This window comes from Anas platyrhynchos, chromosome 4, assembly GCF_047663525.1.
Source record: "Anas platyrhynchos isolate ZD024472 breed Pekin duck chromosome 4, IASCAAS_PekinDuck_T2T, whole genome shotgun sequence".
Taxonomy (NCBI): domain Eukaryota; kingdom Metazoa; phylum Chordata; class Aves; order Anseriformes; family Anatidae; genus Anas; species Anas platyrhynchos.
The window spans coordinates 61,648,074-61,671,961 of NC_092590.1; the positions used below are offsets into that span (position 1 = coordinate 61,648,074).

At 37.4% G+C, this 23,888-nt stretch overlaps 1 long non-coding RNA gene across 1 annotated transcript in view; it reads left to right on the top strand.

The window, feature by feature from the left end:
- The first annotated feature begins 451 nt into the window (after positions 1-451).
- The window catches only part of LOC119716715 (uncharacterized), a 29,662-nt gene continuing 6,225 nt past the window's right edge, over positions 452-23,888 (top strand). Inside the window, exon 1 of the long non-coding RNA XR_011808723.1 lies at positions 452-592. This is a non-coding gene — a long non-coding RNA (uncharacterized lncRNA). The remainder of the gene's footprint in view (positions 593-23,888) is intronic.

The following is a 23,888-nucleotide window of genomic DNA, read 5'->3' on the forward strand; positions in this document are numbered from 1 at the left end:
ATAAATATGTCCACAAAAAGCTCAGACTTCTTACTCTAATACATACATAAACAATAGTGGCAATAGTGTGATTTAACTCCCAAGGTCACTTATTCTTATACATGAGAACCTCCTGATCTAACCAGGGCATTGAAAGAAAAAAAATAAATAAATGAAATATGGAGAACTGGGATCTATCTAGGTTATTTTGTGTTCTTTGGTTCTGTTAATTTGGGTAACAAAGAAATAGATCAAAACTTTTGGCTTAAGAAACTGGGAAAGTTAAAATATTGGCTTGGGTGAGAATCCCAGCAATCATCCAAAACCACCCAGCTGGTGCATAGCTCTGCAGCAGCAATGTCTGGGGTTGCAGTCCCACGAGTGAAAGCCACTAAAAGCTCACCTCTAGCCTTAGTCTCACCTGAATGGGCACTGGCATTCACCCAACACCATAGTGAGGTGGGTCAGCAGGTGAAGCTAGCAGAAAACTAACCTGGCTAGTTTCTGCTAGTTCAGCTCCCTGCACCAGATATGTACAGGATCACACAGGCACCAGTGCTGGTGCAAAGGACCGGGAAAGCCTGGGAATGAAGAGTGACAGAAGAAGCCTCAGGTTAGTTTGGCTAATGTTATCGTGGTATTGCACCTTGACTTAAGAAAAATGGAGATCAGCTTTCTGCTTTCAGCAGCAAATGGCTTTCTGAGGCCACAGGAGAAGCAGCAAATCAGAGTATTTTTCCTCTACAAGCAAGCACAAAATGCCAATTTCAGGTATGATTTTTTGGGGGATGGAAGAGTTTATTTATAATTCTAAATATTTTTAGTAGGTGCAGCACATATTCTGACAAATAAATCAACTTTTGTTTGGAAGAGAACCATTGCAACAGAGATCACTAGGACTTTCCATGTGGGCAAGCCCTCTCCATTCGGCCACGAGCAATCTCCATTCGGCCACGGCAATCAGCATCAGGGCTCCAGGGGTCTGGCTTCATCAAAAGGCTGACTGTGTCATGAGTGCCTGCTCTCTCCCCTGCCAGAAAAAGAAGTGGAGACATAGCCATACTGCCTATAAGGAACTAATAGAAGGTTACAGAAGGACCCCCAAAGTTATAAACCTGGTCTTCCTAATAGAAAGATTTTATACCCAACTGGAAGCAAGTATAGCACACAACAAAACTTTCCTTCTAAATGGAAGTGTTGTGAGGCCATTGTATTTCATTCACTTTTCATCTCTCACACTTAAAATATTGCCATTTCTATTTCTATTTACTGTCCCCTTTCTTTTACCATTTCTCCTGTTATATCTCAAAAAAGCAGATTCATTATCCAGTCTGTAATGGTGACTTAGACCAGTCAAATAGACTCTACAAAGTTAGGAAAATATAACCTTCAATCACATTAATTTTAATTAGTGGCCACAGAAATATTTGTTTTCACCAAAGAGCTTTGACTTATGAAAAATTAATTAAGAATTTTTTTTAATTGCAAACAGAAATATGTCTATATTGGCTTGGTTTTGATGTTAGCTATCACCACTCTTTTTATCTAATATTGTATATTTATTGTTATGTATTATTTTCTGCACTTCTGACATGCTTGTAAGTTTCATTGTTTTTATATATATAGACAGCACAAAGATTAATCTATGTTGATTTCAGCTGGGCCATTTTCCCTTTCATATGCTTACACAAGGTGCATAGCAACGGGTATTTTTTTCATTACCAAACAGCTGCATTTGCGTTCATTTGGTTGCAAAGCTGTTTACTTTTGAAATTACTTTATTAATTGAAAAGCTTGTAAATATTAGTAATGTCTCCTCCTACTGTAATTGCTACCACATTTTTATACATATTCACCTTACATTTGTTGCATATCAAGCCTGTTCGACTACTTCAATAAGAGGGAATAAGATATGATAAAACAGTATTAGTTAACTTCATCTAATGCTTGGATCTCGAATGCTGATAGAAATATTAATGAGTTGAACCTCTGATGATGCCTCCAAATAGACTGCGTTATTTACCTGGGGGCACCCAGATCTGGAGAAGTTAGGGGACTAACATAATGACCCTGGTTTAAACAAGTTTCATCTGACAAGTCCAACCTGTTCCTGTCACTGTGACAGAAGTAAAATAACAGATAAGGCACTTGTTTCCTAACCACATTCTTTAATTTCTTTAACCTGCAGACTGCAATTTCCACCAGCCTTGGTATGGAAGTCTTTATTCTTTTTTTTCTTCATTTTTTTTTCCAGTTCAGAAAATAAAATGTTGTTTTATTTTGAGATGTTGTAGATGCATGAGACATTTTTTCTTATTTTGTGGAAGAAACACAAAGTCCTGAATAAAGAATCAGAAATCCAGAATAAAGTATAGACACCATTCTACATGTCTCAGTTCTTACTGGGAGCTCTGCTTGGAGGGCTTGAAGGATGAGTTCAAAGAATATGTGAGGAAGAGAAAAAAGGAAGAAAGAGGACAGAAAGAGAGAGAGAGATTGAAAGGGATTTTGTGGAGACAGAGATATATTAAACCAGACTATGCTTTCTATTTTCAGTAGTGTAAGGGAAGTTCAGCCCTGACTTCAGAACAAGGATTCAAAAGAAAACATGCAGCCAGGATTAGTGTTTGCTAGCATGCTTCACTATTAAATTCAGTTAATGTGCTGTTTCAAAAGTCAGCTCAAAGAGAAGTTGCAGGATTAAAAGAATATGCCTCGTTTCTTCTTCTCATCTTTTCCCTTGTCTTTCACACCAGCATGCACAGGCACTTTCATATAGCCCGATATTTTTTGCAGTGGCTAGAGGAGATACAGTGTTAACCACAAAATCTTTGGTCAAAATAGTGAGCTGGTTTTCTTTTTCAACATGGCTAAGATGACTAGTAACCAGTTAAAACCCAAATTTCTTTGTAAAGCAGAAAAAGAAACAAAACAAACAGTCTTTATAAATAAATTAAAATTCTAACTAAAAAGCTAATTATAAGGGTATTTGTTTTGTTTGAGGTAAGGCACATCTATTATCATAAAGATAATTAACTCAGTCTGACAGATCTAATAAAAGGACAAGTTTAGCATTGGCTTAGCCAGAAGCCCAAGGCAAGCAATTTTTATAATTACTAGTTATTGTAACTGGGCTCAGAGAAAATGGTCTGTGATATTTAAACAGTAATGTTAATTTGCATTTAGACTTTTTTTTTTTTTTTTTTTTTTTCTTTCCTGGGCAAGATTTATTTAGCTGAAATGAGTAAAAGAAACTTGAATAACTTAAAAGAGAGAGACAGAGAGAGAGAGAGAGAGAATGGCACTCTCCTTACAGAAAAACTTGGTCTCTTTATGCCTGGATAATTAATATCCTCACAAGGTAAGTACTCTGGTAATCACAGAACAATTAAACAGCTTAACACAGTTTTAACACACAGATAATGTAGAGTTTTCAGCTTGAAATGATGTCTGTAGACTGCATTTATTTGGTGCAACTGTGTCTATTAATGCACAGATCCGTTATGTGTACTTCCACTGCCCATGCCCTCAACATGTCCCTGCTGTTGAGCAGGTGAAGAAAGGGCTGGAACGGGGGGAGGAAAACAGTCGGCTGCTGTAAGGAAGTGGTTTCCATTCACAAAGAGAAAGGGAACAAAATAATGTTCAGGAATATATGCATAAGAAGTAAATTGCTCCTGCTGGTACGGTGTAGTAGCCCTTTAACTAATGCTTACCTCAACATTTTGCAGCACATTCACTGCAAGAAAAACAAATCAACATTTTAAAAGGAGAAAGTTATTTTTTAACTGCTTCTGTAATGAAAGTTTTAGAAATAAGTAATAACTGGAGTGAGAACATACACTGGTGATATACAACAAAAAAGCAGGCAAAGTATTTGCCATTCAAGGATGAATTTTGTTATGTCCTATATGCAGATAATGTTAACCCAGTGCATCCTGGTAGCGTAGGATCATATCTGGGGAGCACTTTCCAGTCATATAGGGCTAAGCTTCCCAGTTTTCTAAAAGCTCTTGGGATAATACTGAGATGCCGTAAACTGCCCCGAATCCTTCCAAGACACCTAGGCAACTAAAGCACTGCATGAGTTTCCCATGAAATAGAGCAAAGCAAGAACATAGTCTTTGTTCACCAAGCTGGTGAGGCAATTCTGAGGCATTCATGGTTCAAAGGGACCATGTTGGAGGCCAGACAGAAGCAGCCCTTGTTTGCTGCCTTGCTTGCTGCTCTCTGAAAGCTCTAACTCGCCCACCCAGTAATTCATTTTTTTTCTCATGCTGGATATCTTTAACTGAGTTCTCAAGAATTTGTGTTCCTATTTATCCATTCTGTATTATATCAAAGATTTTATTTTGTCATCAGTCCTGCTAACTTTACCAGTTAGCATTTCTTTCTTTTTATTGCGATGGGCGTGACATGCAATTGATTGGTCCCATCAAACACCACCTGTGTAATGGGATGGATGGAGGTATTGCTTGCTAGCCCTTCTGCTGCCTGTCTGAGATGCAAGACAGTGCCCTAGCTTTCTGTGCTTCACTCTTAATGAGTTTGATGTGTTCTAAAACAGCTTGGCCAAGATTTTTTTATTTTATATTTTGTAACGGGAGGCTAAATTTAGGATCATAAATGCCTATTTTAACTCTCCAATTAGCATACACTCTGTCTTGTGCTTGGCTATTGGATGTATATTAATAATTCAATTTTGTCTTCAAGAAATGTACTTTTTCAGTAGATAAGAAAAATGAGATTTTTATCTATTTTGATTGAAGATTTTGATGATTTTTTAAAAATTTAAATTTTTTTAGCCTCCTTATGCTTTGAGGATTTATGAATTTATTTATTTTTGAAAGTCTCCTGCCCAATAAAATCCCAATGTGACTTTGTTTTTCTGACTAGTCCTACTGAAATCTTCAAGATTACTCACCTTCTGAGTAGCTGTATATGTGCTTTGCTGGAGGAGAGCTCAAGGATCTGATCCTTAAAGGTAATAAGCACTTGTTTGATAGCTCTGGAAGGCCATCAAGGCATTCAGCTGCAGCTCACGTGGAGGAGGGAAAGCTCAAGGCTGAAGACTGATTTTATTGAATGTAAACTGGGATGTAGTCTTTCAGCTTCTGAATGTTTATAGAGTCAATGGTATCTCAGTTCTAGAACAATGTCACAACAATAGACGCAAACCCCTCATTTTTCCAGCTCTGTGTTTATGGCCCTTCAAGTCAGAAGACAGGCAGAACTTCACCTGAGAGATCAAATATGGGCTAGAAAAAATAACAAAAACAAACAAACAAACAAAAACTTCATCTTCTGTATTGTTGTGTGTATAAAAAATCATCATCAGCATACCTTGCAGTTCCCCTCTGTCCTGAGTTTTGGAAAGTTTTAAGTTGGTTTAAACCCTAAAGTGTTATTTAGATTGCTGCACTGCTAAACTTCTACCACAAGTTTCTGTGTGTTCTCACAGTGACAGTGTTTTTGGTGGAGGATATCATGGCAACTCTATAGCTTTCATTTGTTTCTTTAAATTTGGGGGAAAAAAAAATAAAAAGTTGGAACATTTCTCATCATATTTTAAGAATTTAAAATGGGTCAGCTTTTGGCCTAAACAGATTGATGGAGCCCTTTAAATATGCTCTAGGTATAGGATGTTATTAATCACTGTAGCAGACATAAAGTACATTGTTTCCTTGCTGAGAATAGCATGTTTTTCCTTTGCTTATGAATTGATCCCTGAAAGGTTCCTCCTGGGAATATTTTTATTCTTTCTTTCTTTCATTCATTCATTCTTTCTTTCTTTCCTTCTAAGGCAAAATGTCTTTAAACTGCAGATGTGCTAATCTGTAGGAGACTTCAGAAATCATTGATCTGTGGGCAGTGTAGGTATTAATCTACCTGGGTTGGGAGATTAAAACAATGAACAATTAATTAAATAGACTTGAGGCTATTTTTCAAAAACAACGATGTAAGCAGTGATGGGTAAACCTCAGGTTTTTCTACTGGGTTCAATTAAGATAAAATCTCTAAATTTCATGGACTGATCTGCACATTGGAAGCATACATAAGAGGGGAAAGTACTTTGAGCTAATATTTTAAGTTAGACCAATCTGCCCAGTGAGAAAAATGAAAAAATGTTTAGGAAAAAAAAAAAAATGTTTTAAACTTGGGCCTAAGATAAAACAAATTCTGAATACGTTTAAATGACTACAAGGGAAAGCACGAGTGTTTAGGCAGTTTTCAAAATTTCTATTTGGGGGCAAACGTAGAATTTATAATTGCATTTTATTGTTTCCAAAATGACTTCCGAGGTGTTTTGTAAAATTGGTACCAACTCCAACTCAGTACACTTTTTTTATTTTTCTCATAGCTTTTCTTTTTTGCTCCTACTGAATAAAAAGACTTTCCTAAACTGACATACAAGATGATACATGTTGTTACTGCCAGATTCTTCAGGATCATTTCTCCTGTGACACCACTGTAATAAAAGTGTGGAGAGAGGTCCGAGTGAAGAGTCTGTGCAGCAGCCCTCATGATACTGCATAAATCGGCCTGTATACATTCATATATTTCCCCATCCTTGCTCTTTGTTCCTTGCTTATCACACATTCTGTGGATGGATGCAGACTTATTCTACCAGGCTTCAAACTGAGAAAGAGCAGTGTTAACCAAACCACAGTGCAGAACCCCATATAAATTACCTTGCCTCTAACACAAGGTTGGAGCTTTGTTAACAGCAGCTATATCTATCTATTCCATTGCTTTTGATCATCTGCAAGTACAGGAAGGACCAAGAGGGTGCACAAAAATTTGTCCTTTTCCCTGTATACTATGAAGAAAGAAACTTAGTTTGGAAGCTTTTTTGGGCTGCTTATGACCGTATAGTCAAACAATGGAGCTCCTTCCTCAATAATGCCTCTGGATGGGGTGGCACCAGAAATAATGGGACATTCCTTGAATAAATGGGTAGAAAAAACAATTGCCATGATTTCTATTGGGGTTTTGAAAGAGGACCTACGTGCACTTCTGCTGCACAGATTCTGCTGCAGTTTGGCAATGTTCTAGCTCTAACACTAACAGATCCCTCTTAGATCTAACAGCCAGATGGTCAGCAGTTGTGAACTACTTACTGAACTGCTCTTGAAGTTATGCCAAGATATCTGTATACGCATATTCTTTCTGCAAGCCAGTGCTGTAAGGTCACAGGAAGAACAAGGTAAGAAGTGATTTGCCTCATGTTTTTTTGGGGTGTGTGCTGGCTTGACTGGCTGTGCAGAGTGGCTGAGCTGCAAGCAGAAGAGGTAATAATTCATAACAAGTCAGTTATTCATTGAATTTTTGAATCTTCTTATGTTTGCAAATTGTCCATGAACAGACCCTGATTTTCCCGAATGCATTTGTTACTCAGCATTTGCTAACACAGGAAACAGAAACCACAGAAATGCTGGCTGGGGCTTACCCTTCTTAGAGACTGAGAAGAATTGCCATCAACTAGGCACTTAGCATGAGGGCTGGTGAAAGAAATGGAGCATAAGGCCGAAGTACAGGAAGCCAAGAGACAGAGATAACCATCATTAGAGGGTTTGCAGACTCTTGACCTCAGATGTTACCAGCTACATGCCACAGCTTGATCTTTGGCATTAGATGCTCTGCTGGGTGGGTGTTTGTTTTGTTAACATCCTCCTGGATGTGTTTTTCCAGCTTGGGCTGCTGTTTTTGCTCCTCCTTCCTTACCTTACCATCTTTTCTTCTTGACTCATCCTCCCAACTCTTAAAGTAAGTTTTAGCTACATAAAAAAAACCAAACAAACAAACCCTGAAACAATGCTCACAGCTCCTTCCCAGACATTTTAAGAGTAGTCTGAAGATAAAAATAAATTCATACTTTTAGTTGTTCAATGACTTTCGTTAACCCTTTCCACCCACAGTATACAATTTTTGCCTGCCTTTGTTGCTTTTATCTGGAAATGTGTTTATATACTGTTGTGGCCTGAAGCACTTATGGTCTCAAGAGACAGAAAATGATGGAAAACAACAGCAAACACAACTTATCTCCATACCTTTTGGCCTGCCTGAGGTTCATCCTAGAATTCGAGCATTTGTCTTAAATCTGGAACATCCTGGATGGTCTTAGATGTCATTTGGGGCCTGTTTGCTCTATGTGCAGTGATGCCCCTTCTTCAGTGGATAGTGCTAGAATATAGGATAGTACTACTCTCTGACAGTCTCTGCCCATTAGAGACCTGCCATTGCCATGGTTACAAATTTGAAACTTGATTTCAGTTTTTATTTGTCTTTCATTTTTATTCATAGCTGAAAACGTAGTTAAATTTTTCACCTCTCTTTTTTTTTTTTCCTCTCCTTTTTTTTTTTTTTTTTTTTTTTTTAAATGTTGAACTGGAATTGTTTTGAGTAGCTCCATTTTCAGCATATATTCCTGGCCTCGCACAAAACTAATGAATAGGCCATTTGTGAGAAGTGCATGCAGAAGGAATGTGATTGCAGGCAAATTTGACTAGGAATTGAAACAAACGGTCACAGAGAGTATTCTGCAGTGTTCAGTCACACTAGCTAACCCTTAATTGATGGGAGTAAATGCCTCTAGTTAAAAGCAATGTCTAAGTAACTGAGCTGTACAATTCATACTGCAGTTTTGCACTTACCATATTGCTTCTGCATGTGTGCAGTAGGGCTGGGTGAAAAGCAGCTCTGCAGGTCTACTGCAGGGTGGCTGAACAGGTGCAAGGAATTTCTGAAAGGAAATCTCCTGTCCCTCTTCAGATAAAATCCTAAGAAAGACATTGCTGTGGGGGTCTCCTGTTTGTCTACTTTTGATAAGGGACCTAGGGGTTGACAAAAATTATGAGTCAACATTTGTATGCAAATTAGAGAAGATCACACCAAGATAGCATCACAGGATGGTTGAATTCTGCCCTCAGAAAAAGTCTTTCCAGCAGAGCATGTTCATACATTGGAGCTGGAGCCTGCACAGCAGAAGCACAATCCTCAGAGCCCAGTTCCTTACTTGAGCACAGTGAGGCTGTCTTAAAGTACTTACTGCCTCCTGATTGCTTCCACCTGGTTTGGGGAGAGTGAGTAAAGAAGGCCAGAAGGACCAGACACCTACTTGTACCCACTGAGGTTTGCTTTAGTAAGTCTTTAGGATCTTTCCAGTTCTCAGTGTGGGGTCTATGACTTCATCATAGGTGTGATTTAATTAAGACAGAATTGATAGTCTTGAAATACTTGATACATGAGACACACTGTAGAACAACCTCATGTTAACTTCATGAGCTCAGATTTGGGCACCTGAGATCTGCAAGTTAAATTGTCTGTGGAAATGTGCTGCCTCTGTTAGTGAAAGATATATATTTTATGAGAAATCCAGACTTTCTTCATTTACACAGATTCTTGTTTTATCTTTCCTAAAATTTTCTGGTTCCAGGAAAGTTTTTCTAAAGATGAAGAGACCAGAGGGTGGGCAAACATGCATGAGAAAGTAGAAAAGCTATTTACAGAGAAGCTGAACTCAGTCAGATAAGTGAGTATTCTAATAAATGTTTGACTTTTCTCCTCCAGTTTCTGGAGAGATTCAGGCTTAAGAAATAAAATGACTAAATTAAGAAGCTTAATAATTTCTCCATTTAAGCTGACTCGATGGCTTGTGGGAGTGCTTAAGGTTTATGCTAGAAATTCCCCTGCATCCCAGGGATCAGGAGTGGAAGCTGATAAGATAACATGAGGCACAGGAGCAGTATGTCTCACTCCACTGGCTCTGCCTTCAGAGCTCTTTAGTAGCTGGCATGAGGATGAGTCTAGCTCTGTTTCAAAAGCATAGAAGAAGAAAAGGCAGATAGCTACAGAATACTGCCTATAGTTACTACCACATACTCCCCTGAGAGAGGGAACTCATTTCCATTGCTTCAGTGGCCTTCAGATTTCTTCACAGTGGTAGACTCATTGTCAGCCAAAAGGAAAGGAAAGAGCCTTCATCTCAATTCCTATCAATTTTGTCTTAATTACATCATATTGCAACATACCTATGATGGAGTCATCGACCCCACATGGAGAACTGGGAAGACTTAAAGGCTTGCTAGAGGAAACATCTGTGGGTGCAAGTAGGTGTTTGGTCCTTCTGTCCTTCTTTACTCACTCTCCCCAGCCGGTGGAAGCAACCAGGAGGCAGTAAGCTCTTTAAGGCAGCTTTGCTGTGTTCAAGTAAGGAAGTAGGCAAAATGTGACCCATGAAATACTCAAAGTATAATGGAATAAGGTACTCCTAATATAGACTGGTATAGGTGACATTAAAGCATTATTACAGTGAACATTTAAAAATAATATATTAAATTAGTTACATTACAAATATCTCTGTCACCTTATGGAATCCTTTCCTTGAGTTTCTATTCACATTTGTAGCATTGCCTATTAACCTGCCAACAACTCTCCGCATGTGTTTTGCTGCTTTGGCCTGGTACAATATTTTCTGTTTGTCTTGCTGTTTCACCTTATCTTTTACTGATTCTTTTCTTTCTTATTTGTTGCACTTATTCTTCATTTAATTCTTACCTGCTTAGATAGTCATCTGACCTAGTTTATGATATGGATTAAAGTAAATCCTATAATGTAAGTATTCCTGCTTTTCTATATTCTGCCCTGTCATCTCTGTTTTGCTGGGATTTTGGTTACTGGGCTGGCTTTGGTTAAGGGAGCTTCTGTGTCTCTGCGACTTAGCCCCTAAGTGACTGGGATCATGCTGTAAGCAGCTTTGTTCTCGGAGTGCTTGGGTACCCGTTATCTCATTGCTTTGAAAGCAGCTTCAGTTCTTCAACCTCTGAAGATAACTCTAATTATTCAGACAGAAACTCCCACTGAGGAAAATAAGGAAAGCGGGGTGGTGGTGGTGGTGATTTTTTTTTCTTTCTGATTTTAAATCATAAATGCCTGGTTAGCAGATAGTTTTCTGTTTTTGCAATGTCAACTCACTCCAGGTGAATAAGTACTTCGGATGGGCAAGTAGCAATCTCAACATTCTTGTGTTAAAAAGACAGTAGAGATTTGTTCTGGTACTGTAAGTTTCTCTGCCAATTTAGCAAGATTGGTAACATGTAAGAATATCAATAAATACAAGCAAACATGAACATCAAGGAAGAGAATTAATTCTTCCTTCCCTCTTCTACTCTGTACTTATTCCTCCAAATGAGAGGTGAAGGAAATCAACAAAGAGTTGTGCCCTAGAAAAGGTGTTAGATTGTAGGATTCCTGGGATCAGCTTTTTATCTGTGCCTTTTGTTTCTGAAGCTCACAGCTTACTTTTTGCTTAACAGCTGATAATCAAATACTATATGGGGTGTTGGCTGCTCAGTGCTGTGGCTGATTTTCATGCCCTGTCTTGCCCCAAGGCTTGCTCACTGATCCATACATTCCTTTGTAGGAATGCACCTGGATTTCATCTCTCATTTTCACACTTGCATAGTTTTTCCTTTTGGATGATAATGGTTGTTATAATTGCTATGTGACATGCAGTCTGAGAGGTCTATCCCAATGTGAAAGTTTATACACATCACATTTTCAGGTATGACTTTTTATTTCTGCATTGTAAGAACATGGCAGTGGGGTATAACTCTCATTACTCTAGGAATTAAACAAAACCTTGTGGAAGCTTGAAGTGTCTTCTTCATTTCAAGTTAGTGTGAAAGCACATCTTTATGGAAATTGCTGGCTGAAACTAAAGGAACTTCTGTTCAAAGCGTGACTGTGACCCATACATCCAAAGAGATTATTTTGACATCTCTTAATAATAAAAAATATTGGGAAAATGAGAATAGAAATAGTATTTTTCTGTATAAGCAAAGGAAAAAGCCAAACCAAGGACTATTTCTATACAACTGCTAGACCCAATAGCAGCTTGAAACAGAAAAGTTAAAAAGAAAGAGCTGATTGATAAATTCCTGGCTGAAAGTAGAGCTATAATCAAATAAATTACCCATGGTTGCTTAATTTTGACTCAGAGAAGAGCCTTTGCACATTCTCTGCACCAAGAACCATATGGAAAAAGACCCAACATCTTCCCCTTTCATCTCTTTCTTCTCTAGTGAAAACTGTATGCTGATAAATGTCAAAATCTGATAGCAAAGTGTATATACAATAACAGGAAACTGTACAAATACTTTATATATCACTGTCAGTATTCACAAAATTGTCACAAGACTTCAAAATTTAGAGGCATTTTTAAAGTCACACATTTTGGAAACATTAAAATCTCTGCTTCAACTACAAAACTCAATATATTTTTATATTTATCAGATCTAGAAGTAATCCTAGAAAGTAAAGATATAAGAGGAGCTGAAAAATCTGAGATGCAGAAGCTATAGAAGAGAAAGTACCAGCATCTTTTTTTGTTGTTGTTGTTTAAAAAAACCAAAAACACTCCATCAAGAATTTCAACAGTTAGTGGTAGTAATTCTTCCCGTTTGGAGAATGACTTTGTAACTTCAATCATTACTTGTTGCTTCTTTAATTCAGAATTCAGTACCTATCTATGTATAGTTCAATTGTTGAGCCTTCTTGCCATTCAAGGGGACATTTGTGGTATAATGTAGGGGATATGGCATTATGAATCCTACTAAAGCTAATGGAGATTTTATTTTTTACATATATAGCACTGAAAATTTGCCCCCAAATGTTCCTTGTGTTCTTTCCTCTTGGACTCCCAAGGATTGCATGGTATGTGTCTATCCAAATTGCTATCACCCTCAATACTGCAGCTTTGAGCTGTTGTGGAACTGGCTACTTCTTCTGCAATCCAGAACCTGTTTTACTGCTGCTTTTAATTGTCAGCCCTCCAGTGCCTGTGAATAGGGTACATATACAGATGCACTGACACAGTCATTGAAGGTCTACCAGACAAAGTGTGCTATTGTGATATAAGTCAGGTGGGAGTTGAAAGACCTTTAAATTCAAAATTTCTACTCTGTACACACCTGCACCCAGAAGGGGGAGACTGGGTAGTATCTTTCACCCAAATAAATGTGTTAAGATTAAAAACAAACAAACAAAAAAACCCACAAACAAAACAAAACAAAAAAAAATACAAAACCTTAGTTTTTATCCAGGGTCATATTTTTTTAATTAAATACATAAGAATAAAATAAACAATATTTGTCTAAAATAATCATTTATAGTGTAAACAGTGTAAATGAATAGGATGTGTTTCAGTGAAGAATAAGTATAGAGCAACCAGTTCAGATCTCCTGATTTGTTATTCTGAGCCCTGGTGCTGCGGTGCTGCATGGCCATAAGCAAAGCACTGTGGCATAAATTCAGGCTGCTCTCTGGCTGGCCACACATGGTAGTTATCACCTGGGTGCGAAGGCAGGCAGCTGAGGACAGTGGCAATCAGGCAATTCCAGCTTTTATCATGGAGTGAAGGTATTCTGCTGCTCACAGATCAGAGTCCCAAGGGCTTCCAGTCTTTATAGAACTAATAAAGGACTGGTGTATTGGCCTTATTGCTTGCATAGTTTTTATTTCCATATGTATTTTAGATACTCAGAGTTAAAATTAATCCCATGAATAATGTACACATAGTACTTTAAAATAGCTGCATGCCATATTCTGCATCTATGTTGTCCTGCTATCTAAGACTACCCAGATATTTTATTATATAAAAATTTTTATTTCAGAAGATACCAAGAAATCTAAGCTTTGTGGTTTAGAAATAACACCTTTCCATAGGAAGCCTGATTTCTCTCACAGAGAGTTTGGATATCCATAATTTTCAAGTTACAGTATTCATTCCTGAATGCTTATTATTTCAAAACAATTTTACTATAATTAATATGCACAGTAGTCCCAATGTTACTGTAATCATCTTTTTTCATTTCAGAAAGGATATTTTCATTTATGTTTAAATAAATTTATTGATACATAAATGGTTCTACTGATGCTAGAAGAGTCCCCAACCTAAAATGCATGTCTAAATACTCATACAATTTTTGCTTAAGCAAATACTTTTTTCACAGTCAGACAACACTTAATCTAACCAACGTTTACTCAGATCAATAGATTTTAATTGAAACTAATGCCAGATAGTTTAATCTAACAGATTTTTCACTAAACTAGGTACATTAAATCAATACATTTCTAAAAATTGCTATATCTTTTATAAGAGATATTTTTATTCTTAGGTAAATTCATTTTATTGAAACTCACGTATATATATTAACAGTAATCAAAATACTGATATTTAGACACTGCTGATGCTAATGGCATCAGTACCTTTAGAAAGTTCTAGACAAACTTATGCAAACAAGCAGTATAACATTTAAAACTAATTTGCCAAAAATTATGAAACTGCAGGATTTGATTCCTTTTCTCTGCTACAAACTATTCATCTGATCTTGAGTAGAGCACGTAAACGAATAATTTAGTCCTGGACTCCTCCCAGCTGACACCAGGAACATAAGAAAGGCACCTCAGTCCTGCTCCCTGTGCAACCAAATCACTTGTGACTGCCTTGATTATTCTGAGACCTTACATGGACATTCCAACAAAGGCTTCACGTTTGGTGAAACCTGTAATCAATGTCCCTTACTGAAAAGTTCATGAATGTAAGCAAGCACCTCAGTATCTGTGCAAATTAGCTCACATCTCATCTATTCATAGCTCAGGTTTTTGTAGGTAGAACAAGGACAGCAACACTTTTCTAAATCTTGCCTACTTTGACTTTTTGGGCCAAGGCTAAAGATTTTGGGCCAGGGACATACCACAACAGGGCCTCCTCAGTCACAGCCTTGTTTGGAAGAACTAACGGCTTAAGTGAGAAATTAATGGCATTTGCATATCTAGTACTTTAATATTTTCAGCAGAAGATACACAAGAACAGAGACACCATTATGTATATAAGTTAGAGCACAAAGACAATTGAGTGAGGTGGAGGCTGGCACATGGTCATCTGTTTCAGTATTCAGTTACATTACAGAATAATTAAACTACTAACTGTATGTCCGAGTTTAGTTTATTAATTTATATATGTAATTAAGATTTATAGAAATGCATTATACTTGTGGTGTTTTCCTCTGTGTTTCCATCTGACAGAGAAATTTTCTTTTTCCACTGTCCTTGAGAGTTTTTGATTTCATGAACAAAAATGAGAAGGATGACTGTATCCCATACAAGCAAGTATGCCAGAGCACTGCAAAAATGGCAGCCAGACAGTGATCATCAGTCCTGCAGCCAGACCTGCTGGAGTTCCTGGGCTTGGATGGAGCTCTGATAGCTTCAAAGAGATCTATCCAGTGCCAGGGGACACCCTTGTTTACAGAAATACATTGCGGCATGCCAGTCTTCTTTTAATGTATCATCTGTTAGAAAAGGCTCTTAAAAAGGAATTTTCAAGTTCCAGATGAAGAAAACTGCAGTTGTCCCAGTAACTTTACAAAACTGTTCTCTGATCTTTTTCACATGAAGAGAGTGAGTAGAAGTCACTGAACCAATGACATTTCTTAAGTGGGAGGAATGTCTTACTTAAAATCTACAGAGAAAATGTTTCTTCCTTTGATTGCACTTAGTTTCCCAGTATCCAGCTGAGAGCTGTGATATAGGCATTGAGGAGAGGGTTAATCCTTTAAGAAACTTGATGACGAACAATGTGAAGCTTTGTTTTCATTTGAGAAAACTTCTTAAAAAAAAAAAAAAAGGAAAAAAAAAAAGTGCTCTTTCAATTTCTGAAGTGGTTGCCAAGACTTTCTGTCCCATGAGAAGGTAAGGTGGCAGCCACATGACATATGGGCAGGATTTTATGAATCCTACAAGAGGTTAGAGAGTCTGTCTCACTTTCAAAGAGATGCCACTGTATTTATAAGATGGCCTGTACCAAGGGAGAATCAAACTGAAACATGCAGACTTTACATTCTGTAATAGTTTGCTTTAATTAAAATTAGACGTGTTCTTCAGCAGAACTCCAAATCAGAATATATTCTCTTCAAACTTTTTAACATCAGATAATGCAGTGTTTTTTTTTAAGCTTTCCTTTTTAACCAAATGAAACAAAACAAAAAGAAAAGAAATGAAATGAAATGAAACCAAATGAAATCAACAACGTAACTAGATAAAAACTTGTGGAGATATAGACTCAAAGTTCCTTGTAAACTAAGTATATGGACCATATTATATAATTTTCTTTGTATCTTATCCCCATCAGTTATGATTAACACAAACCAAGACCTGGTGATTTAGACGAATTTGTTGAAATCAAGAGTAGACAAAGTAAAAAATAAAACAAAACAAAACAAAACAAACAAACAAACAAAAACCACAAAAACAAAACAAAACAAAACAAAACAAACAAACAAACAAAAAAACCATCATTTAAGAGCAAAACCCTCTCAAGGTTGGTTATCTCTGCTGTTAAGGAAGCTAGTGATGTAAAGGAAAATTCTGGAATGGAAGAGAGATACATCAAGAGTGCAACTTTGAGGAGCATGATGCTGTAGATTTTTTTGAGAGTTTTTATATTTGGTATCTCAGCTCAGTTCTTGGCTCAGTGGAGATCTGAAAGTTTATTAAAAGGAAAAACAAACAAGCAAACAAAACACTCTGATATCCTAGGAAATCATTTGCAGTTTTTTATCTGAATGTGGCTGGCTCATTCTCTGCATAGCTATGGCCAGTGGTTCTTCAAATCTGAGAAAACATCTTCTCATTCAAATTCTCTGGGAAATAGAGGAAAGTATCAGAGCCAGGAGGAAGGGCAGGCTTTCATTATCTAGCCCTGCCTGGTATGCTATTTAGATTTCTGCACATTTTGCAGTCCTCATTATTTAGCAAGACCCTAGACCATATCCTTTACACAAGTAGCAATATCCATTTAGAAAACAGATTCCTTCACAAGTTAGCAGTCAAGTGCCATTACCTATTTAACAAGTAAGTTAATTGAGATGTTGCACACAGCACAATCCCCTTGTATGTTCAATTAATTCCTCACAACAGGCTCAGACTTGTTGCCCTTCAAATACTTGCACAGGGATTTAGAAAAGGTAGGATATTTAGCAGGAAGATGGTGAAATGAAAAGTGTCTTTCTTGCTAGACTTTATAAAAAGCCTTTATCCTGGACAATTTTTTACATTGCATTGTATAAGATACCCTATCTGCCTGAGCATGTTGATTTCTCGTTCCTGCACATAACTATTTGCAACTGCTTGCCCACTTTAGTAGTTAATTACAGCTATATCATGTGGATATTTGTACAAAGCCTTGAGATATAAAATACAATTTCAGCATTTATTAATTACATATAAATTAAGAGTGCTTCGGTTGACATGATTTTGTGGGATTGTATGGTATCTTTTATCTTTAAGGCAGACTGGAAGATACAAACTCACAACCCTATGTGTAGCTTACCCTGACTCATCAGTTAGTCCTAAACAAGGGTTGAAAAGAGAAAAGTCTTGCTAGCACAGAACATCATTACTTTTTAATTACGTTGTTTTGTGGTAAAAGGTGGGCTGGTGAGATGACCTACAAGAGGAAGTCAGCACTTTTTGAGTGAATACCAGCATATTTTTACATTTGCTTCCTTCAGCCTTCTATTCTTTTTCAAATGGATCAAGTTCCATTTCCTCAGATCCTTAGCTTTGTCCATTAGTACATCCCCAAAGACTATTTTGTCAAACAAAGCAAAACACTTTGAAGATGATTTTAAGTTCTTCTGAGAGTTATAGCCAATGCTTTGTTTATGTATAGTGATTATTTACTAAGTTAGCACTCCCAAAAGGCAAATCTGGGTAGATACCAGAAAAACGCTTTAGATAATTGCTACTTGGTTTGATCTCTTGGTATTTTGTGTTATTTTATGCCATATTAATGGCATCACCTGAGATATTTTGGACACAAAAATGTTTTAAACAGCAGTCCCTAATAAATTTTAAAGGAATGATTTTCAAATACCCATAATAAAAAGTTTTGCTGAAAATATTCTCATGCTATTGTTATTCTTGATAATGTAATAACAAATAGCTATACAAATCTTAAAATCACAAGAAAGCTTCAGAAAAGAGTACATGGTTATAGTAAGCCTAAATCCTACAATGAATAAGTGTTTTATTTTAATCTCTTTCCCAATTGCTACATTTTGAAAATTAGTAGATGGTTTGCCATGTGATGCTTAGAAATATTTTCTTAGTTTCTGTTCTCAGTTGTTTGCTAAGTATTGCTTCTCTCTCTAAATGGCATTATCTTTAAGAACACTAGGAAGACCACTTGGTTAATCTTCTATTTAGAAGGACTTCTATTCAACAGGATTGTCTTCTATTTGAAGCACACCTTTTAAAGGATATTTTTTTGGTAAAGTGCTAAGTGCTTTCCTTTTTTTTTTTTTTTTTTTTTCTTTTTCCCCCCTGTATTTATAAGATGTTGATGAAAATAAAACCACACTGAAAAACTTAAAGGTTCAATAAGAAGTAACTCGCCTGTATTATGAACTGATAAATATCAACCAAGAAAAATGTCAACAGCCATAACTTCAATAATTAAAAAATGTATAATTTTCATCTGTCCAGGACATGAAAATACTGTCGGCCCTTGAAAGATTCAAGAAAGCTGCAGGGTGTTTTGAGATCTGATGGCTAAGGAAGAGTAACTGCTCTTCTGACATATTTATAAGAACAATACTGGGATATCACATTGGACTATTTGGACACCATAATGATGCTATCAATGATTTTTCATTACTCATTATTCTAAATGCCTCTTTTGGAACCAGTGCTTACCACACAGCTTCTTATAATTGAGAGGCTGAGTTCTGTTTCCATTTGATATTTTCCTTGATGTTTCAATGGTAATATTGATATACAATAGACTGAGATAATAACATAATAACTATATTGCTCTCAAAAATATCCTTTGCTGTCTAAACCCATTGTACTTCTTGGGAAATAGTTAATTATTAAAACAATATCTAAAAATAATCAACTTCCAGAAAACTGGAAAGCCAAATTCTTCTCTCATTCATCCCCGGACAGCACCATAATGTATTGTAATATATAAACATGGATTATAGAAAACAGTGTAAAATTATTACTTTTCTATAGTGAGTAATTCCTGTGTGGGTTGTAGAAAATAGCCTAACTACTTTACAGATAGCCATTACATTTCATACCCTCTCTTTTTCTTGTCCTTCACTTGCCAGCTACAAGCACAGTATTTGCTATAGGAAGACCTAGATATCCTTGCAAGATCTCTTTCATCTCTCATTGTAGATAGGATTTGGCAAAGAAAGAGTACCACATTATTTTTACACAAAGACAACTGTCACATTATTTCCCCAGTGGCCAATCACCCTGCAGGGGACAACTTCATCTATATTGTACCTGCTTAACATACTTCATTAACTCTGTCAATTACCAGCTACCTCAGCACCTTTTCAGTTGGCACTACACAATTTATTCTTTCCATGTCCCAAACAGTACCATCTTAAGACCTCCCTTCCTAATGCAAGTAAGGAGATATTAATCTTAAAAAAGTATATTAGGAACAATTAAAATAAATTTTCAAGATGGCTTATGGTTTGTTTTTCAGTGGTGTTCAGCACGTACTACCAACGTTGAACCTAGAATATACGAGAGAGCTCCTCTAAAAAGTAAAAATATGTCTATTAGAGGTGACTATGTTTCTTTGGCAGAGACTTTTCAGAGTTCTCACTGCCAAAGTATAGGAGCTAGATTTTCTAATTAAACATACTCTTTTAAGCTAAACTTTAAAGCTAAACAAGCAGAGACTTAGCTTATTGGTTCTTGCTAGGTGAGGAGATAAGGAGCATATTTGTTGTGGGCTCCTTCTACAGGCAAAGTAGAAAGACATGCCCTTCCAAAGGGAAATTCTGCTTGAGCGGAACTTATACCCACTGACTGTAGGAGATTGCTTCTAACCACAGAGCATCGATTAAGTGGCTTTTCATTAACTGCAGCACTTAGAATATCCTTGTGAGTACTAGGACTTTTGATTTAATGGGGATAGCTGGCAAGAAGGGGGATTTCAGGTGGCTGCAATGGCCAGCAGATAGGTGGGATTGGATAAGAAGCTGAAATCTGGGGCTGGAGATAAGGTGCCATTAAGGCTGTGACTCTAAACTCAGATATGATACAGGGGAAAGGGGACTTGAGAGTCCAGAAGCAGCAAAGGTGTGAGAAGGTTCTGAAGAGAGGAGGTGTATGTGGTGGTTTTACTCAGGTGGGCAGCCAAGCTCCACCACAACCGCTCTCTCACTCCCCCTCTCCTCAGAAGGAGGGGGAGAAAATACAACACAGAGAACTCGAGGTTTGAGATGAGAAAGGTTTAATTAAAGGGAAAGGGAATGGGAAGGAGAAACAGATACAAAAGAAACAATCAGTCCGCGCGGAAGCACAGAAAGAGAGAAAAAAAATTATTCTCTACTTCCCATCAGCGAGCGGTGTTCGGCCACGTCCTGGGAAGCAGGGCCTCAAACGCGTAGTGGTTGTTCAGGAGGAACAGCCCCCTCCCCCACGAGAGCCCCCCCTTTTATTGGTGAGTGTGACATCAGGTGTTATGGAATATCCCTTTGGTTGGTTTAGGTCAGCTGCCCCGGCAATGTCCCCTCCCCATCACTTGCCCACCCCCAGCCTGCTGGCTCTTGGGGGCTTAGGAGTCCTGATGCTGTGCCAGCACTACGCAGCAATAGACACAACACTGGAGTGATAGCAGTGCTGTTCCAGCTACGAGTGCAGAGCACAGCACTGTGCGGGCTGCTGCAGGGAAAAGGTGACTCCAGCTCAGACAGACCCAACACAGTGTAAAATTGAGAAAAGCATTTGGATGAGCTAGCCCTTAGTGCACATAATTCTCAGCCTTGATTTTAAGTTCTACATTTGGAAATTGGCATGAGCTCAGATTACAAGACATAGGAAAATGGGGAGCAATGATGAATAGAAAGGGTCCCACTCACATCGGAGTTGGAGTTCTCCACCATTGTGGGGAAAGATGAGATTTGCAGGATTGCTCCCGACTATCCTGCTTGATCCTCTTTTTTTTTTTTTTTGTTTCTTTTCTTTTTTCTTTTTTTCTTTTTTTTTTTTTTTCTTCTGCCTGGAGTATGACAGGCTTCTTCAAAGGACACTTTTGAAACTAAGAAGATCTGTATTTTCACTGAAAAAATCAAACAGTAAATGACCTAATACCTGTTACAAAGACACCTGATTAAAGCAAATTCAACATACAGTTTAGAACAGACTAACATCAAACGGTCTGAAAGGGAACAGATGAACCAAGAAAATTGAAAGTCAATGGAAATCATAAATACCTCCTGATTACGTGGATTTTTCCCAGTTACTTTTCAAAAGTAGCAAGGAACATCTGATCTCTCTGCCCCTGCTCTAATTAGGTTGAAAGCTGAATGCTTCAAAAGAGGGAGGCATCGGTTGTGGTTACCCATTGCAATTCAAGAGTCTGTTGTGAAGCTGCAGATTTTTGCTTGCTTCAACTTTCCAAATAAATACTTCTTCCAACTGAATATTTCACTGCTTCTCCTCTACTCTTCATGACTGTTTCCTTTTCTTTCTACCCAATTCAGTGTATTTCCTCCAAATGGAGCTGCTACACAGTTCTGCAGGTATTGATCAGGGCAATTTCTCTGATCAGTTGGAGAGCAAATGACATTACCTGTAATCTCTTCTCATCCTATGGCATTGTAAAATATGAGGTTTTGGTACATCAATTAGCATTCAAATACCATAGCTGCATATTAAGAAACAGCAGATAACTATTTCCATATGCTACATTTGTACCTTTGTTATCATTCAATACACCCCTGGGGGCATTACGGCATTACAAGCAGAGGTGGAATGTGAATATAGCCTTAATACAAGAGAAAGAAGTGCATAGTACTTCCATTTCTTTGCAATAAATGTACATTTTTTGAACACATCCTTACTTAATAACACTGCTGTTTGGGCTAAGATTCCTTTTAGTATTAGTGGGCAGTCATTTAAAGAGAACTCTTTATTGGCATAAAAAAAAAAAAAAACTTATGGTACTCTGATTTGCCTATAACTTTTTTTTTTTTTTTTTTTTTTTGATTAATCCAGGGAGTTTAGGGAGTTGCAATATACTGCGAACTGCTTCCACTTCTGAAAAAGCTGTTTGTTCATAGCCAGGTGTAGTACTCCTTTTTTTTTTTCCTTAAATAAAAATGAACACTGTGCAAACACTGTCTGACTCCTTGTTATTCTGTCAGCACATTCTTTACATCTGTGCATAAACATTATTATCACAAACTCAGAGTGTTACTGCAAAAATTATCAGAGTCCTCAAAATGTACTCTCTGCAGCTTCCATTGGAATACAACTTCAATGCATTAATGTGAAAACAAGCAATCTTTATGAGGAAAAAAATAGAATTTTAATTTTCACAAAATTTTAGCCAGGGTTTATACTTCACTGTCATGTGTATGCACAGGGTTAATATTTTGTATTTAGTACTGTATTGTCTTCTGATATATAGTTGGCCTCTATATTATTTCCAACTGCATTCACTTAAAATATTAACTCTTGATGAAAAGACACAGTCTGAGGGAGAAGGATGCGGGATATGTCATCTTTTCAGAGATTTTTAAAGATTACCATGTGAGTAGGGAACCTCTAATTGAGCATTTGTTTGTCTGTTTGCAGGAAAACACAGTCATCTTTTTCATGTTTATAGGGATGACCTTTTATGTTATAACACAATACTCTGAAGCACAGTTATTTTTAATTGCTTTATGTGCCTACTGAGAGCATTCTACATGTCACTTTATTATACACAGCACCAAGTCACATATGTTTGGCCAATGAATCTTTCAGTGCCTTGGTGTTTCCGTTAAAATTTGAACAGGAATGTATGAAAACATTGTGTTCTGGGTTTTATTTGCTCTTGTTTGTTGTAGGGTTTTTCTTTGTTTGTTTGTTTTGTTTTGTTTTGTTTTGTTTTGTTTTTCACTGTCATTCTAGCTGTATACCTAATGAGATGACAGAAAGAATTAAAAATGACAGACTGTTTTAGCTGCAGCTGGGCCATCTGAAATATATTTTCCTATAATACAGCTCAATAAACCTGGCTTGTGGAAAGCCCTCTGCATGTGGTTCATTGCAGCAGCAAAGGAACTTGTGTAGGTTTGAAGAAGAGCTGGTGATGGGCTGGGCAGCATGGAACGGGAACGGCTGTCAGGCGGCTGCACTGGCAACTGGCACATGAACGCACTGGACTGACCCTCCCGAAAACATCTAATTAGAAGTTGTGTGGATTGGCTAATGCACATGTAGTTCTGTCCAAACACCTTGTAAAACTGCGGCTTCCAGTCCATAATGCTTGGGGAAGTGTGGCAGCATTCCCTGTGGATTGTTCCTCAAAGCCTGGAGGCAGTGGAGGCATAGTGGTGTCAAACAGTGGGAGTGGGGATGAGAGTTATCCTCAGAGTCTGCAGTAATAAATGTCCTAATATCCACATACTGCTTTGCTGCTATGTCTCTGGTGGAACAATAAAGTGTATCAGAAGAGATTCCTCAGGACAGAATGGCTAACTACAGGTGTTAGACTGATAGCCAGCATAATTAAGAAAAAAGATCTGTCATTTCACAGACTGTGCAGAATAAATTCCAGATATCTGTGCGTAATCTTTCAAAGTGCCTTTATCTCCAGAGCCAGTGAGGGTGACCACAGAATACCCTGAACCCAATTATGTACTTTCTGATTATCATATTTTTATTTCTCAAGACACGGGGCTAATAGGAAAGATCAAAAAATGTTTGAACCAGAGTAATTTCAAATGTCAAGAACTAGTTATTCTTACAACGAGCTCCCAGGTCTTGACAATGTAAGCTGTTCTCTGTTTGGTTTGATTCCTCCTGGGGAGTAGAAATGAGGGAGTAGG